This window comes from Helicoverpa armigera, chromosome 5, assembly GCF_030705265.1.
Source record: "Helicoverpa armigera isolate CAAS_96S chromosome 5, ASM3070526v1, whole genome shotgun sequence".
NCBI classification, from domain to species: Eukaryota; Metazoa; Arthropoda; class Insecta; order Lepidoptera; family Noctuidae; genus Helicoverpa; species Helicoverpa armigera.
Window position 1 is genome coordinate 12282690 of NC_087124.1, and position 17936 is coordinate 12300625.

At 33.9% G+C, this 17936-nt stretch overlaps 1 protein-coding gene across 8 annotated transcripts in view; it reads left to right on the forward strand.

The window, feature by feature from the left end:
• The first annotated feature begins 15458 nt into the window (after positions 1-15458).
• Positions 15459-17936, forward strand: part of Psgef (Protostome-specific GEF) — a 58092-nt gene continuing 55614 nt past the window's right edge. For 3 of the 8 annotated variants that reach the window (XR_010276517.1, XM_064034830.1, XM_064034831.1), the window contains exon 1: positions 15460-15706. The gene's annotated coding sequence lies outside the window, so the exon portion shown is untranslated. Of the gene's footprint in view, positions 15707-17936 lie in introns of all 8 variants that reach the window. The other 5 variants (XM_064034826.1, XM_064034827.1, XM_064034828.1 and 2 more) reach the window with 3 other exon arrangements.

Genomic DNA, 17936 nt, shown 5'->3' on the forward strand with positions numbered 1-17936 from the left:
AACCTCTACACATTCGCGATTATTATATCAATAGTTCTTTGCGTAAGCGAGTAGGTACTATAAACGTACCTCCAAAAATTCAAAGAACTACAGTTATTCCATCAAATATTCCAAAAATTAAATTAACAGTTACAACAAAAAAATCAACAAACTCAAACTCAAATCAGTTTCCGCACAACCGCGCAAGCGCATATCATTATAGGGTCAACGTGTTAATATTCGTCAATCAATGCATTAGCTTTATCATGAGCTGTCACGCCTACTACATACGTAGACACCTGGCTTCACCTGGCATTTATTAGCATATTCGTACAAGACCCTTTTTCAATCTGCGTGACGTCATATTTCCGTTAATTTTTGTTGTTGTGGTTCGTTTTTGAAATGATTTGTGGATAATATTATGATTATGTCAATGTGATTTAAATACTTAGAGTACCCGCATACTGCAGACTAAACAGTTGACCGATAAGTACTTGACCCGATGATTGTCAACATTTGTTTTTAATTCTTGATTCCAATTAATGTTTTCAGTCGGTCTGATACTGGCTAAACACCTGATCATTGCAATGTGATACACCTTCAAACTGATTTCTGAGCCTAAACAAACTATCGGCCGACTGTTTAGTCTGCAGTGTGCTTGGACTTGTATTTTTTTACTATAGTTCACAAAATATTTCTACTTTTAAGTTAGACCAAAATTTGCGTAAATAAAGATAGCATAGTATAGTCTATGACCCATCTTTCAATATGTAATCCGTACTAACAGATATAAAAGACCTTAAACGTCCCGAATGTTTAATCCAAACACTTGACAATCATCATAACCACATACGTTAAAACAAAATTAAATCATAAACACCAGTATCTCCGCCCAACAATAACACAAGCATTTAATTTAATAACCAACCTCTTCAAACGGTGATGGCCATAAAAATCCCCACCGAAATCACGGAGCCATAAAACCAGAATTAAAAAAAAACTTATGACGTCATTGCAAAGTCGTTAACGTGGGACAGACTTGGTCTATAATCCCCCAAACCAGGCAGGTCAGGGGTCAAAACATAGTTGATTTATTTCAGAATAGACCCTAAGGTCTACGCAATTGACAGACCAGTTCTAAGGCACTTTGGTTGTAATAATTTATTTTGGGTCGTTTTTGAATCGCGGTGTAAAGGAATTGGGCTGTTTTGAAAATGGGGGAGGTCTTTTGGAAAGATTTTTGAATAGGATTAAGGAATTAGAAAGAAAAACATGTCAAAAATCCATTCAAAATAAAATATTTTTTACAATTTGCAGTAGCAGTATTGCTTTTAATACAATTTAAATTTGACCACGATTGAATTTTTGTTACAAATATCTTGATAATACTTCATATCCTATCCATATAATTTATTTATTAAACGACTGCCCAAAACCTTTTTGTTCCTCTCTGTTCTGTTTAACAAACTCCAGCATTATAATTTTTTTAATTAAAAATCCATATCTTATTTTTTCCGAAACCTATGCACGAACCCGGATAAAATAGCCTATAGCCTTCCTTGATAAATGGGCTATCTAACAATGAAAGAATTTTTCAAATCGGACTAATAGTTCCTGAAATTAGCGCGTTCAAACAAACAAACAAACTCTTCAGCTTTATAATATTAGTATAGATAGAGATAAGTAATAAAATACTATAATTACTTCATGGAACAGCAGATCTGCTTGTATCCAAGGTACGTTCGTAATGAATTCGTTATAAAAAGTACGCCATCCACAGCTTCAAAATTTAATGAGCAGATGTTGGTATAAAGAACTTGTGAACTAGACTTCCCTTTGAAATTCTGTTGCATCTTTTGACGAGATTTAAAAATGTGGGACTAACAATCTGTACCTACATAGGTATGTACTTATACATAGAGTTATCAGCAATAATCATATTATTATGTAGGTACATTATATTTGACTCCAAAAATATCGAACTGCAATTTAAAAAATAAATTGGCTTTATTATGCTTTGAATTTTCAGTGTGTTTATTTTTTTTCTAACTTTAACTACGTTTTAATTTAGTTTTGGCAGTTAGGACACGATTCTTTTCCAAACGATTTAGTTTAAATAAAATTACATTTATTTTTTCTGTTATTTAGGAGTTTCGACATAGAAGAAAATAACGAGACACCTTACAAAGTTGTAGTGTAGGTAAGGTGCATCGGACCAAACCAAATTAATCAATAATTTTATCCGGATGTCCAAAATAACCCTTTCAGAATGCGAAAATTCTGAACAATTCATAAACAACTGCGGAAGCATTTTCTTACAGCATTTTATTTAGTTCATAATGTATCTTTATACTTATCTCAATGCCCGAGCCGGTAATATATTTCCCCAGCAGATTTATATAGCGCTCGTAAAATATTTAATCGAGTTTGGAAAGCAATCTTTATATTGAACTGGGAATTGCAGCCAATGAGTATTCTCTCTCTAATATCTCCCTGTATTATGAAGGGTAAGATTGGGAATATTAAAAGTTATATTTCAGACCTTGAAAAATCAGTTTGGTAGTTTTGACTGTTCCTACCAGTGTCTAGTTGCTATGTTATTCCATACGAATTGGTCATCGTCATTATCTTTGTCAACGTCATCATAAAAATTAATATTTTAAAATTAGTAGGTATCAGACATAAGTCTCTTCTTTCTTTCCCCTCTGAATATTTTTTTGGTTTGGACATCGTAGTAGAATTCTTCTGGTTACATTAACTAATGTTATTGTTACATAAAATATACACTTTAGGCAATGCCATACTACTCTGTATAAGTAGGTAGGTACTTGAAATTCGCAAACTAGTTTCAACAAATGATGTAACCTTATCTTCTCAAATTCGCAATATTAACAATTAATCCACTGACCCCTGAACTGCAAGCAAAACATTTTCTCATCGACAATAGCGTCTGAAATCAAGTTTCTTTCGCTAATTTCCCACTTCACTACTCCTTATTGTAATTTCAAAATTAATGTAAGGCATAGCACATACGTGCGAGCTCGGAACTCGTGTAACATACACCCTTGGTAACAAACTAGCTCCTCAAGTATCGAGCCCGTAAATTCCCATAACGACGATGCATTGTTGACGAAAATAAATCAACATTTACATGAAGTGAAAAAAACTAGTTTGGCGGACTTTAAAATAGAAGGGCGAGACCCATTGTCGTCTTCGCTCCGTTTTCGCACACGGAAGTTCCCGTTTGAAGAATACGCGCTTTAAGATAACAATGCAACAATAGTGGATTGACAATAGGTTAGAACGAGAGCAGTTTCTTTGTGTAAGGAGCAGCTGATCTGCCGTACTTATTACTTTAACTTAGAAATGCAAAGACGTAACGGTGATTCGATTTTCCGAATTTCAAGCGCTCCAGTTTTGGGTGAGTTATGCAATTGTGCACCCACCTTTAGTGCCATCTGCCTCTGTTTAGTTATTTTTAAATATTTTTATGTTAATCGTATTTTGTCCTTAACAATAGGATGAGATGATTTTTCATACTTTTTTGTTAAGGAAGTAGCTCCAGTTTTTTTGTTAAGGTCTTCACTGAATAATTATTTATCGAGAATAATTTTCGGAATATTTATCGAGCTCGAAGTCAACTTTAGCAAACAGAAGTGCACATTTTATTCATTATAGAGGTACATGATAGACCTTATCATAACTGAATAAAATTATAAGAAGTGCCTACTAACAAAGGCCAGTAAAAATGTATTTTTTAAACTATCATCATCAAGTCTTACCCCGTTCACTGCACGTGCTCACCTAGACATTATTCGGCTTTTTCCCATACACTCCGAACCCATTGTTTTCTGTTAGCAAAGTTTTCATACATTTCTTCTACTTGGGTCCAAAAGTGTGTAGAACAAAATAAATAAATTAAAATATACTTACTAAAATTCCTTCCACATGGCTCCAAAACAATTTGTGTATCGCCGGCAAAATATCAAGCGTCTCTGAATTTTAAAACTTTTGGACTACGGGAGAAGGATTTAGTATTTTAAAGAATTGTTTTTTTTTTCGCTTTGGACCCGTTGGGAAACAATTTGTGGAGCAGGTGAGAACAAGCCCGCGTGTTCACCTAGACATTATTCTAGTCTAGACTATAAACAGTAACTAGTTAACCAGTAATAGCAGCCGTTGGCAGATGTAGTAGCACGCGCCTAACCTTTTGAAAATGTCAAGTTTTTTCACCACAATTAACTTTATTATTAACTGGCAATACTTTGAAGTCGATATAAATAAGTCTGTAAAGTGATAAATTGTTTTAATTTTGCATTTAACGAATTCTTTAAATTGCAACGGCTTGTTTTATGTGTTTTCTTGAGTTTTTATTATGACATGTAAGTCTATTGACATGTTCTGAAACACTAGGTATGTAATTTATAGTGTTACTTGCAAACACTACACAAATTAGTATCACACTTTCTTTATGCATTGTTATCAATTCTATAAAATAAATAATATCATTTATAGTTTAACTAGAAACGTTAAATTATATCGTACGTTCCGAAAATAAATAAAGAATACGATTATTTTACAAATGTGTTATGTATAGAATATTTATTTTATTTATTTATTTAATACTTTTTGCACACAAAGCACAATGGGCGTTATATGCCAATTTTATGCTGTCTAATAGTCTACCACAAATTGCCAACCGTTTTACATCCAATAAATCAATTGACAAGAAATAAAAGTCTCAAGACACGCCGTTAGCGGCAAAAATATTCAAAACAGAGCATAAAAGATTTGTACTGTCTAATCTTTACTAACCCAATTATCACATTACACGCTTATATTACTAACCGAATTCAAATATTATCGCATCGATAAAATGAATTAGAATTTTTATTAATTTTGACAACTTTTATTTGATCGACTTCTTTTTTTGACTAGCGACTTAACACTGCAGCGGAAGGGTTAAAGTCGTTTGACAGAAGTTTTGAAAAGGGAATATATAGAGTGGTTAATGTCTTCTATATCTTTTATAACGTTTATTGGTGGGGCGTTTTCTAAGATCAGTATACAAAAGAAAGACTGCTCCATATAGATAAAAAAATGTTTATATTCATATTTTTTTCGTTGTGTAAAAAATTCGTACATCACCCCTCTTCTAATGTGGGGTTGGTGTTATTTTTTTAAATGCTCTCTTCCGTGAATAAAAAACGTGGGACATCTTGGCAGATAAAAAATAATAATTTAGTAGATAATGCACGTGATTTTTTTCATTGAACGTCTATTTCTAGTTTGGGCTTTGATTTAGATGATTTGAGAAGTAGTGAAGTGTAAAATTGTATTAATATATTTTCTTCGCTTTTAATAAAGGGGATAAGAGTAATATCTTCTAATAATAAAAGTTGCGTGACTAATATAAATGAAATAAAATAAAAAAATAATCCCTTCCGGTCTTACAATTCACAAGTTTTTAAGTCCAGACACAAAAAAAACTGTGTGGATTTTCTGGTTCTTTTTTCTAAAAAATATTCATTTTATGAAGTGATATTGTAATCGAAACATCAGCTGCACTTAATTAACACTTCGCTACTAACTGTGCGCCCGCGCAAAGGTTACGGTCGGACGTTAAATACCGATGGTGACCTTTGTTTTTACGCCTGCACTTGAGGGTTATTGATTTTTTTATGAAGGTCGAATACTTAATAGCTTACAATTAATTCAAGTTGTTGAGGAATTTGAAAAGGTGCAGAATTTCTGGACGTAGACGTTTTTTAACGGACGAAGTCTGAATTCTCTAGCTATGTGTGGTCGAACATCTACAGTTCTCTAATAAATCAGGATAGTGGGATTCTATTATGATGGATTGAGTGAAACTTATAGAATGCTATGTCCAATCCAAATAGTTTAGAACTTTATGACATTTATTCAATGATGATTACCGTCAACATAATATTCAGTTTGCCTACGCATGGAGCTTTTTGACACTTAATCAATGGGGATTACCTATGTTATAAATACAGTCAATGGGCAAAACCACTTGTTTCTTGTTCTTATGAACCTTACCACCATAAGACCCTGGTACATGACATCTTACCAAATCAATCCAATGTTATGATTTATACGATTAAAATCTGTCAGTTACAATGACCCACACGTGCCAAGCCCAAAACTCCAAATTAACAACGTAACACCTTTACAGCATACAAATCAAACAATTGCACTCATAATTAAAATATCCAATTATAGAATCTGCAATGCATTCGTTCATATTCTGTTAACCCTTTGTCTGCTCACGGGGTGTGGGCGACCGACCCGCTGGGCTCAGCGTGCGTTCTGACCGGACAAAGCGCACTCCACCCGGACAATGTCAACTAAGTAATGAACACGCATTCAGTTATTTTGTGTTAAATTTTAGACGCGTGTGTGAGTGTATTGTGTTTGTTTTCTCGCCTGAGGCGTCAATAGAAGGGTTATGACGATGGTCATGTAATTTTGTTTAATTACGTGTGACGGTAATTTTTTGATGTGGAGTTTATTCAACTTTCATATTTCCCAGAAGCAGATATCGTGCATAATTTTCTTAATACTCTTGAAAAGTGCTAAATTGAAAATAAAAATATGTAGGTAGCGTTTATTCCGCAAGACAGTAAATCACATATGCAGCAAGGGCGTCATAAAAAACGTTTTTTGTAATTTTGAAGAAACTGAACCAATTTGAACCGACAGAGGCTACACTATCCCCGATTAACATAGGCTATAAGTATTTCATCGGGGCACGTCAAAAAGTTTCATCCATCACACATGAAAAACAGCTAGTAACTGATAAATTATAGCACATTGACCGGTCGACACACAACAGAAGCTACATGAGCTATAAAATCAAAGAAGAGAGAATTACACCTCGTAAACTCTTGGTTAACCGACTACGTTCAGATTGATAGCCATTTTATGTAACTAGACGTCATAGACTTATGGCTCCTGACCGACAGTGGTTAAGGGTTAATTAATGTTTTATTTGTTGTTTACTGTGGTTGAAATTGCTTTCTGGAAACTACCGGGGCTTGATCTAACCTGGATAGATAACTGATAACTGGATGTGTATGAAGCTTTGAAAACAAAAAACAAACGTTTTTTTTGTTAATTTTTATTCGGTATGAGAAGAATTTTATGTTTTAGCCATCATATGAAATAGAAGCTTCCTAAAATCTAGACAAAATAGATCTTCCTTGCTATATGAAAAAAGTGCCGTACCTATATGCTATTTTCTACCCTGGTGTTTTAACCATGAAAAAAGTGCCGTTGATATCAGTACTTTTACCTTAAGCTTTCGATACCTACACATAGTTACTGGCCCATTTTCTCGATCAATTTTTAAAGTAAACATTTGTTTTAAAAAACTGACGTCAACGTAGGTAATCGGTGAACTTGGCCCTCAAAATTATAAAGTAACTAAATATCGTCGACACACTTATAATCCCTCACTTAACTCCTTAAATTCTACTTAAATATTTTACTAGATAATATTACCAAAGTTTGTACTAACAGATACGAACACAACTGTTCAAAACATCTGTTATCCAGAAGATAATCTAATTTGTTCAAATCGTTCGTAAACCAATAAAATAAACTTTATGTTAGACCCACAAAGGTGCGGAAGTGATAGCAAAAAAGGTTTAAATTTTAACTGTAACAAAACCCCCAGACTGCAAACTAAATAGTCGGCCGAGAGTTGCCCTGATGGTAGGCAATTTTTTCTCAAGAACATCTTGATCCCAATTAAAGTTTTCAGTCGGTCTGATACCGGCTAAATACCTGATCTTTATAATGTGCGTACTACCATTCATCTTCATACTGATTTATAAGCCCAAACAAACTATCGGCCGACTAAAAGTTTGCAGTGTGCTGGAGCACTAACAGTTGTTTTATTACTAAATATTGTTATTGTAATTGTGTCGGTTTAAATTTTGATAGTTTTGATGATTTATGTTTGTTTTATAAGGTAAGCTTTTAACTTAATTTTGGGATGTTAGTTGATGTTGAAAACTCAATCGAAGAGGGATCAAATAGATTTGGCAGAGAAAGCTATTTACTGCTCCATCATTTGAACATATTACGAACTCTATTCTACATAATGTCACAAGACAAAATGCTACGCCGTGCTATGGAAACTACTCAACGCACTCTGATATTAGCCTATAATCCTTCCTCGATAAATACTATCTAACACTGAAGATTTTAAAATTGGTGTAGTAGTTCCTAAAATTTGCGACAAATATAACTGATATAATCCGCATTGATTTATATCCTTTTCCTAGTGAGAGGAGGCCTGTGCCCAGCAGTGGGTCGATGAAAAGGCTGAAACAGTGTAATCCGCATTTCAGTTAAGTAACGAAAAATAGCATAGTAGGTATACAAAGCAATGAAAAACAGCACAATATTGATAAAACTAACTATTTTTAAATAATGCAATACATAATTTTGTAAAGGTATTGCACCTTTACAAAATAATGTAGATACCTATATCTCTATCAAAAACTTGCTTTTCTCCACTAAGATAAAACGCTGACGTCATGCGCTCTTGAAAACTTGCAAACTACGTGACTGGGCTGTCTCGGTCACCCACATCGTCTAACTTCTGATGATAGATGGATATTTGCAGTTAAAGTTTATTCTTTTAAAAAGTTTTGAGAAAAGAGGTTGTGACGTCTTTTGTTTTTTTTTTATAGACGGTCTTACAATCTGAAAGTGAATATGGATTTTATACTCTAACTGGATGTGAACTGTGGACAGTGCCAAATTACAATATCTTATCGACTTTTTACATTATTTATTTGTAGAACTTTAACGAGATGGATGTATGCGTTTATTAGAAAAAAATATTATTTGAAATTCTGGGCAAGGGTTATGGGTTGAAAAAAAAAACAGACGTTCCTGTGCGTAGTAGGAATAACAAATGCTGGGGTTACAAGTTCCTACCTACTTACCTATCAGAAAACCCCCACCACACTATGGACCTAAATTAAACCTTATCAACCACCATGGACCCCATAAACCGGTACTTGGAAGCCATAATTTCGGTAAAGTGCAACAAATTGGTTGTTTTCTCACGTTGTCACGTTAATTAGTCGACACCTGCGCTCGCGCACCCGTGACGTCATTGATTGCGTTAGTGCGCGAGTGCTGATAGTTTTGTGTCATGGGGGTGTTGACGGTGTAACGTCTCTTTGATCTGAAGTTCAGAAAGAATATTCTAGTATTTTTTGCAAAATGCAAAAAAAATTATATCATCAGGTCAAAATTCTTGTTTCTAGTTCTTGGTTCAGTTTTTCTCCGTAAGTGCTTATTTTCAAATAAAGCGTTTTCTTTTGGATTTGCAATTCAAAAACGCGTCAACACTCAAATGTCACCATGATACCAATATCCCACAGACTCTATTAAACGTAATGATTGGGCAATTTTTCACATCACAAATAGCCCACTTAAATTTCACCCCTCTCACACTTTATTTTAAAGCTGAAATTAGTTTGGCTAGATTTGTGCATCAGGTATTGCAAGAGTATTGATTGCAGTCCCTAGCGGGTTGCAATTGACAGATGATTTTGTTACAAGAATACTTTATTAACTGTATGTCGAATTTGACAATGTGGTGCTAAATTTTACGCTTGGTTGTGTATAGAAAATTGTATGTCACTTTGTAAGGCGTACTTTGTATGAAGTGTGAAAAATATGAGGCCGTGCAAATCCAGCAAACTCATTGCTGGTCAAGATGAAAACAGTAAGCGTTGTTATTAAAATTGACCTGTTCAAAGATACTGATATATCTAAATGAATCCTATTGTCAGTTAATAATAACGGAATGCGCCGGCGCCATATTGTCCGGCAGGTGTCCGCCAGTAAATCTAACGAGATAATAATCTCCTAATTTAATTTACATCAGATAGGTCACGACATGGTGTATTGGGACCTGTTAATGGAACTGAAGGGTGTTTTGATATGAAATCTGGTGATGACGGGTTAACGGAAAAGTGTTAATATTAGGAAATGAATTGCATGGCTAGAAAGAATGTTACTTGCGAGATGACGGCAGACAGAAGAATATGGGAGAAGAAAATAACAAATAAAAAAGGGGAATATTTCGTTTTTAGTAGTAGTTTTAGTTTAGTTTTAGTAGTAGTTTTCTCTTCTAAAGGTTTGATAACTTCTTTTCAGAAATCTGTTTCTATTTAAAAGCCGCAAGGTAAGCTGAAGGAACAAAGGTAGGTTTAAGTCTGTAAAAGTCCGACATATCCCATTGTACCTACAGCGGGAGAGGTCATCTGATGATATCCCACAAAAAAAGTGTAAAAAATATAGTCAAGGCATATCTGGAACAATACCACTTGTACTGAAAGCTATTTAAAATAATACGCAGGATAAAGAATCTCAAAACTGTTGTACTGGTTGAAATTCAGTCCAAAAATCTGACCAAAAGCAATTGTGCCTTGTGGAAAATAATGGATTGGTTTGGCTAGTTGCCATTGGATCATAATAAAACCTGAATAACCCGTAAAATTGAGAATTTTTCAGTTCTCAGTTCATCAAAATACTTATTTTAAAACTTGAGACGTAAATTAATTCTGTTCTAGATTGCTTTTTCACGAAAGTACAGAACATGCAATTTTTTAGTCTTTCACGTAAAAACTACTGGATGGATTTTGATGAAACATGGCACAAAACCATACAGGCTATTTTAAATTACTCCTGAAACTGTGGGAACAGCCAGTGTAAAATAATGGTAGCGTTGTGAAAGGCGACTTTGCTCAAAATAACTATGATGTCTCTAAATAAATAAGAATAACATTTTCTATAAATACCAGTAGTATTTATTGGATAAAATATTGACTAATTGAGATATAATACAGCAGACAGCTACAAAGACAGTTATAGATCTTGATATCTTTATGGACTAAGATATGATCAAATTCTACCAATCTGCAATACTGTGGTAGAAATAATATTGTAGTATGAAGGTGATTTATTGTAACTGCCTCTAGTAGACCTCATTAATAAATAATGTGTGTTTCATGCTGATTAGGTGCTAACACAAAGACAGATACATTATAGAATAATAAGAATTTGAAGAGGTTTTTAAGGCATTTTGCGTGTACGTAGAATTGTTATATTTGAAACTTTATATCGTTAAAATTTCATGTTAAAAAGGTTAAAAATAGTCGAACTATGTGTGACTTTCAGACGAATATAAACAAATGCTAAATGAAACATAGGCCTTTTTTTTTTTATCGACGTAAAATCATCAAATGACCCCTCCCGCTGTGGGTTGGTTAGCAGCGGTGAGGGAGTGTCAGACTCTTACTGACTAAAATCGTCGTGTTCCGTCATAGGCCTTTTATGTACCAGGGCCGCGGTATCTCTTTCGAACAACCCGCAGCATGAAACATAGGCCTGAGATAAAAATAAACTATAGAACTCTTTATATTCCTTTAACACTTTATATTCCTTAAGCTATAATAAATAGATACCAACAATTTATATAAAAACAAATTAGATCCCAACACAAAAGCCATCAACAGAAAAAACCTAACAAATTCATAATGAATGACAAGTGTAAATTAACAAGGCAACACCGACACTACAGAAAGCTGGCAACACTAAACAGAAGACATTTCGTTACACCTGTCTAGGGCCGTATAATTACGAGTACGTAAAATATACGGACTCGCAGTATAAATATTAGTCGATAAGTGTGAAGGAGTGGTACTCAAAGTTTTGTTGAAGGATAAATTATGTAAAGATCATCATCAGCCTATCGCAGTCCACTGCTGGACATAGGCCTCTCCAAGTGCACGCCACTGAGATCGATTTTCGGCTTCTCGCATCCAGCTCCTGCCAGCAGTCTTGTGCATGTCATCACTCCACCGTGCCTGAGGACTATCTACACTACGTTTGCTCAGGCGTGGTCTCCACTCTAGAACTCGTTTACCCCAACGGTTATCGGTTATGTAAAGATAAAATTTCAAATTCGATTATCACCAAAGCTTTTTTTGTTGCTCTATCGTCGTCTCCGCCGAAAGACGTTCACTGCTAGACCAAGGCCTCTCTCCTTAAGGTTCATCACTTTGCTGGGTCTTCGGCTGCTTTTTGGCAACCTTGGACGGATCGTTCGTCCATCTCGTGAGGGGGCTGCCGTCGTCGCTACTCGAGAACTTTTTATGCTCCATCAACCATTGCTGTGAGCTATGTGCACTGCCTATTGCCTACTTCAGCTTTGCAATTTAACGTTGTTCTATTAAATATCTAAGAAAATATGTAATTTTTCAGTTTATTTCCAGGCATCAAAAAGGAATTAAATTTAAGAAAGCGCTTATTTACGAGGTGTTTAAAAATCCTAGATTTTCCTGTACAATTGATTACTCAATTAAAACTCATTTTGTACATATGTTATGTAGGTTCCTACTAAAACCAGAAACTTTGAGCACCTCATTATTATTGTATAGCAGGTGCGTAAGTTGCGCACGAGTCGATCTCTTGACATTATAAATACTTTAACGTTTCGACTAATTCGTTTCACTGACAAACTGTTTTATTTTACCAAACATGACAGCCGTAGACTAAAACAGTATATTTTTGTATTGTTTCCAACCTTTTTCATTCGAACTTTTTTGTGAAACAATTGTATTTTCCACGCTTTATCCTTACTTCAAAGGAAATCAATAAATCTAAAGGGTTAAAATAATCACCGGACTTGTGTTCCTGATTAATGAAACAACCTGTTGTATATTGCTTTCTTTATATTAAAATAAAAAATAATGTACTAGGAGTTCATTTTTCTTCAATTGTCTCTTTTAATAGAAAATTATGATTTAGTTCAATTCATTAAAATTATAAAAACTGTACAATAGGTAACTCTACGCTTGCAATATGGTCATGACAGAAAAGCTGTCATTTCGTATATTTTCAAAATAACCGAAGCTTCTTTCTCAATTGAATTTAATTCGTAGTTTGAAAAACTGCATACTTTTTGTGTCACCTTTGTCAACATCTTAGAGCCTAACAATATACATTTTATCAACATTCTTTATTTCCAAAAATATTAACCATTGAAAAACGAAAACTGTTTTATTTTATTTATGGACAATTTTTACTAAAAAATCTTGCTTTTTTGAATCGCGTCACGGCTGATTCTTGTAAATCGGATTCGATGCAGTTCTTTTGTCATATTTCCAATAATTTATGTTATGTCTTTTTTTAATATTATATTTTTGTTATTTTAGGATTCGCCTCTCTCAGACATGGTGTGTAAATAAAGGATGATAAATAAATAAAAGAAGGTATTGTAGGAATAGGGTTTTCGGAATTTCAATTTTGTTTGCTTCACGGAAAAAGGAAAGGTAGCGGAGATGCCATAAGGAAGGTAGGTTCTAGGTTCTTGACGGTCGGGTGATTTAGTTACTAGAACTATGGAGACGTTCGGGTTCCTTATCAAATCATAACCGATCTGTCTAAGATTGATCTTGAGTGATTGGTAATTTTATTTTGAAAATAAACGGTGCACTGGCGGAGCTAATAACGTCCCTCGTCTCCTTAAACCCGCATTTTGGCGTACTTTCTTAGGAATATTTTGCGTTACGACATCTCTGCTAGTAATTTGGTTCTCCATGGCTTGCTTGAATTAATCGCCATCTTGTTTCTAGGGTTCATGAAACGTCAAAAAAGTTAAAGAACAAAATCTGCTTATTTTTAATATGTTGGTTAAAGGTGGAAGTATATTTCGATGTGTTAGTAAGCCAATTCACTTATCGCGGTTTTCCAGCACCGAACATCCAAACTTTATGGTCCTATAATAAAATAAAATCTCTTTTGTTGCGGATGTTGGTTAACTTATATATCCGACTTTCTTATACCTATTTTATCTCATGAGAAAGTGTAAGTAAATTTTTATTTTTCCTCTTTATTACGGAAAACTTTATGTGATGTAAAAGTTTGTGCATAAACCTTGTTTTTTATTGCGCGGTAAAACAACTTTGTAGTTGGCAAATATTTTGCTTTTGGTTTACATATAGTTTTTGTGTAGGTAGGTATTTTTATTTGTAAATTATATAAAAAATAGAAAGTAGTTTTGATTTTTTTTAAAGAACGGAATATTTTTTTAGAAAGCCTAGACTTTTCCCAACTGTCTTGGGGCCCTCTTTCAGTCTAACAGGATGCAGCTGGGTACTAGTATTTCACATGGAGCGACTGCCCATCTGACCTCAACCTATTAACCCGGGCAAACCGAAACCTTTTGGTAGACTGGTTATTATACTTCCTGGCTTCTGACTTCACGAAACGACTACCAAAGCTGTTTAAATGACAGCCATGACCAAAAAGCGCAAATCATTACATCAATAAATGACAAACTAAACTAAAACCAACTTCCATTTATAAACATACTTCGAAGAAAATGTCGCACAAACGCTAAATTCACGACGACACAGTAAACCGTTTAATTACATCAAACGGGAACGAACCCACTGACCAACATCTTTGCCGCTATTCACACATAACGGAGTTACAATGACTCGAACGTTTTAGCTGAATGGCTTGTCTATATTGTGTTTAATTTGTTATTAAGTGTAGTAGGTAAGTAGTTTTAGTATGTTCAATAGGACCTACTTAAAAATAAAATATAGAAAAGGAAGTTAATATTAGGTACCTGACATGGCTCTAAAAGTCTGTTTTCAGGTGTTGCTGTTTTGCCAAAGACTTTTAGGATGATGTAATTTTTTTTTTGCTTTTGGATAAAATGCTTTTTGCCTTTTAAAAATGCTTAAAAATTACATAAGGCTATCACAATTGAAATTATATTTTGCAACTTTTTAGTTTTGGTGTAAATACCTCTTTTATAAAAATATTTTTTTGTAAAAACTTGTAAAGTAAATAACTCGTACATATTTTTGTTCTAAATAACTGAATTTCTATGTTAACTAAAACTAAAGAATTATATCGAGAGGTTACTTTAATTATGCGCAACCTTTTCTACTTCAGGTACCTAAAACTTACATGTTAAAGATAAACAATTAATTACACACGTCCAATACAAACTAGTTCCCCAATATATTCTCCCAAAACTATTCTACAACCACAAAACGTATTTTTCAACTGTCCAACTAAGTCTAGGAGAGCATTTATCAATGAGAACTAATGATCCTTTATTTGCTAACACAAAACAAGGGAGCCATTCAAAAAGTTTTAATGCCATTTTTATCTATGGCCCTTATCATAGACACAGTTATCAACAGACCGCATGAAGATAACGCGGGAAAACAATACTTATGAAAAAAAAACTTTTCAACTTCTTCCTGACCGTTCCACCTTCAATAAAATATAGTTTGCTCACTCACACGACATTAGAATCTATACGGAAGAAAGAGATAGACACGTCATGTAATGTCACACCGAACCCCAGGTAAAGTTTGGATTCCATTTATTCGAACGCGAGCTTCGCGCGCGAACACACGCAGTGCGCGAGAGCGTTCCATTTTTAAAAGTTTTCTCGCGGTATTTTTCGAAAATGGAATCATTTATCGACAGTGTTTTTATTTTTTAATTTTATATTTTTATGAATAAGAACTGTGTGTTTTAAAAAGGAGTTTCTAAGTGATCTGTGAAATGACAGTTGGTTATTTTTTTGTCCGCGGAACATCTTATTGTGCAATAGGGATTACTTTTTTGTATCGGAGCTAAGGATACGGTGAGTCGGGTTCCTATTCATAAGACATTCGAGTTGCAACTGTTGCCTTTATGTAATATGTTATGTAGAATATATAAATTGTGTGAGAATGTGCCTGAAAGAATTTAATACATATTTAGAAGTTGCACATGAACTTTTGTAACTTTTTCTAAATATGCTTTTTGTATTTTGGCGCATAATCTGTATAACGACCTATTTCTTTAAAACTACATTATCTATAACATCTACGAAATACACAAAAAAAGTTAACGACCAGCAGGTTTCGTAAAACATCGCCCGCCAAAACTTCCTACCTACCTAATTACTTTCCCGACTGTAGGTACTTCGAAAGCTCGAAGCAAGAGCTTTTTCATGAATATTAGTATAGATTTATGTATCTTAAAGGAATTTCATGGGCATCTAGTTAGGTAATTCAATGAGGAACAGGATCTTAAAGTATGACGGAAATATTTAAATACACACATCCTTAATCTACGCTAAATACATACCCTAGTTAATAACCTAAAAGCCCGCGCATACTGCAAACTAAACTGTCAGCCGACTTAGTTGACCGACAGTTTATTTTTAAAGCAATCGTAAATGCAAACTTTTTGGTCAATCTAATACTGGCCGGATACCTGATCATTTGTAATGTGTACACTACCATTCATCTTCATACTGATTCATGAGCCTGAACAAACTATCGGCCGACTAATAGTTTGCAGTATGCTGGATTTTTGCTCTACTTTATACCTATCTGAGTTAAAAACGTTTAAAACCAGGTATTATTAAAGATAATTTCTGTACACACTGACGGAAGTTTGTAGCAATACTTACGCATGCTATAGTAAACGCATCCGGTTTCTCTTGTGTAAGCAATGTAGATTTTATCTGAGCATATCTTTTTGCTCTGTGTATCTTTGAATGGTTATCCCGAAAGTTATAATTTATTTTAATTCATACGAACCCGCATCCTTAAAGTATTTTTTCAGTCTTCTCTAAAAGACAATTTTTACTCTGAAAAAATGGTTGAAGATTTTTTTGAAAAGGAAGACAACTAATTTCTTATTCAACATCATGTCTATTACCTAATTTCTTATTCACCTACGCGATCCATCAGAAGTTTAAACTGTTATAAGTCCAAACCTTAACGAGATCATTAATACTTATTTATGTAGGTACCTATGTAGTTTTACAATTTCTGAAAATGCAAATAACGAAAAAAACACATACTCAGAACTACCCAAAACAAGTGACAATATACTAAAAGTCACCCATGCGAAAAGATTTACGCGAAGTTCTCTTCCAAAACAATGTCACGCATGCGCAGAACCTTTTATATGTATCTTATTATCTCATTGGATCTACCATGCTATCTTATAAAGCATATACTGAAGGAAATACATATAATATTCTTGTCAATACAAAGATATTATAATTCGTTGGCGTTCGTTCTGGAAGAATGTCAGCAGTGGACGGCAATTGAATCATAATAATATGTTGATGATATATTTTCTCTGTGAAAGCATTTTTGCAAAGTTGAAGACCATTTTTTAGCTGTTTCAGTTACCTTTAAAAATTTATATTCAACCGCATGGTACAAATAGTACTAGGCCCCCCTCAATACCATCGCATGATCTACATGACATTAATATTGATAAGCAGACATTTTTATGTTAACATTATGTGCATAAATGAGTTATGAATTAAAACCGATTCTTTATACATTGACGACATACTAACAGGCATTGGCTGGTCATAGATGAATGGTTTTGGATTTTTTATTTGTTCAATTTTGTATGGTTAGCATAGAAGTTAAGGAGAATGTTACACTAATTTTTAGGGTTTTATTTTTATGTTGGTTAATAGTGATTTCATGACGGTCAAAATGTACAAACAAACGCCTACTACGCAAGAGTCAAATGGCAGACGTAAGAGCGGCAAACTTATGCGACGAGAACTCATTTCAATGTTATTTTATTTTTATTTAATGTTTTCTAAGTCTCAAAACCCTAGGATATTGACTACACTACATAAGTACTAGTACTTTTCCAGTCCTCCTTTCGGTGTTATTTTTTTTTATTTTTTTTTTGTTCTCAAAATAAGGAAGTCTCTGACAAGAAATTGCCCTAATTTTCGTGTTAAACAAACTGCCACCTGACCAAATGTATGATTATAGTGATGTCCCTACCTCCTGATTGTATCTGAACGATTGTAGAATGATGACATTATAATTAATACTGTGAACAAG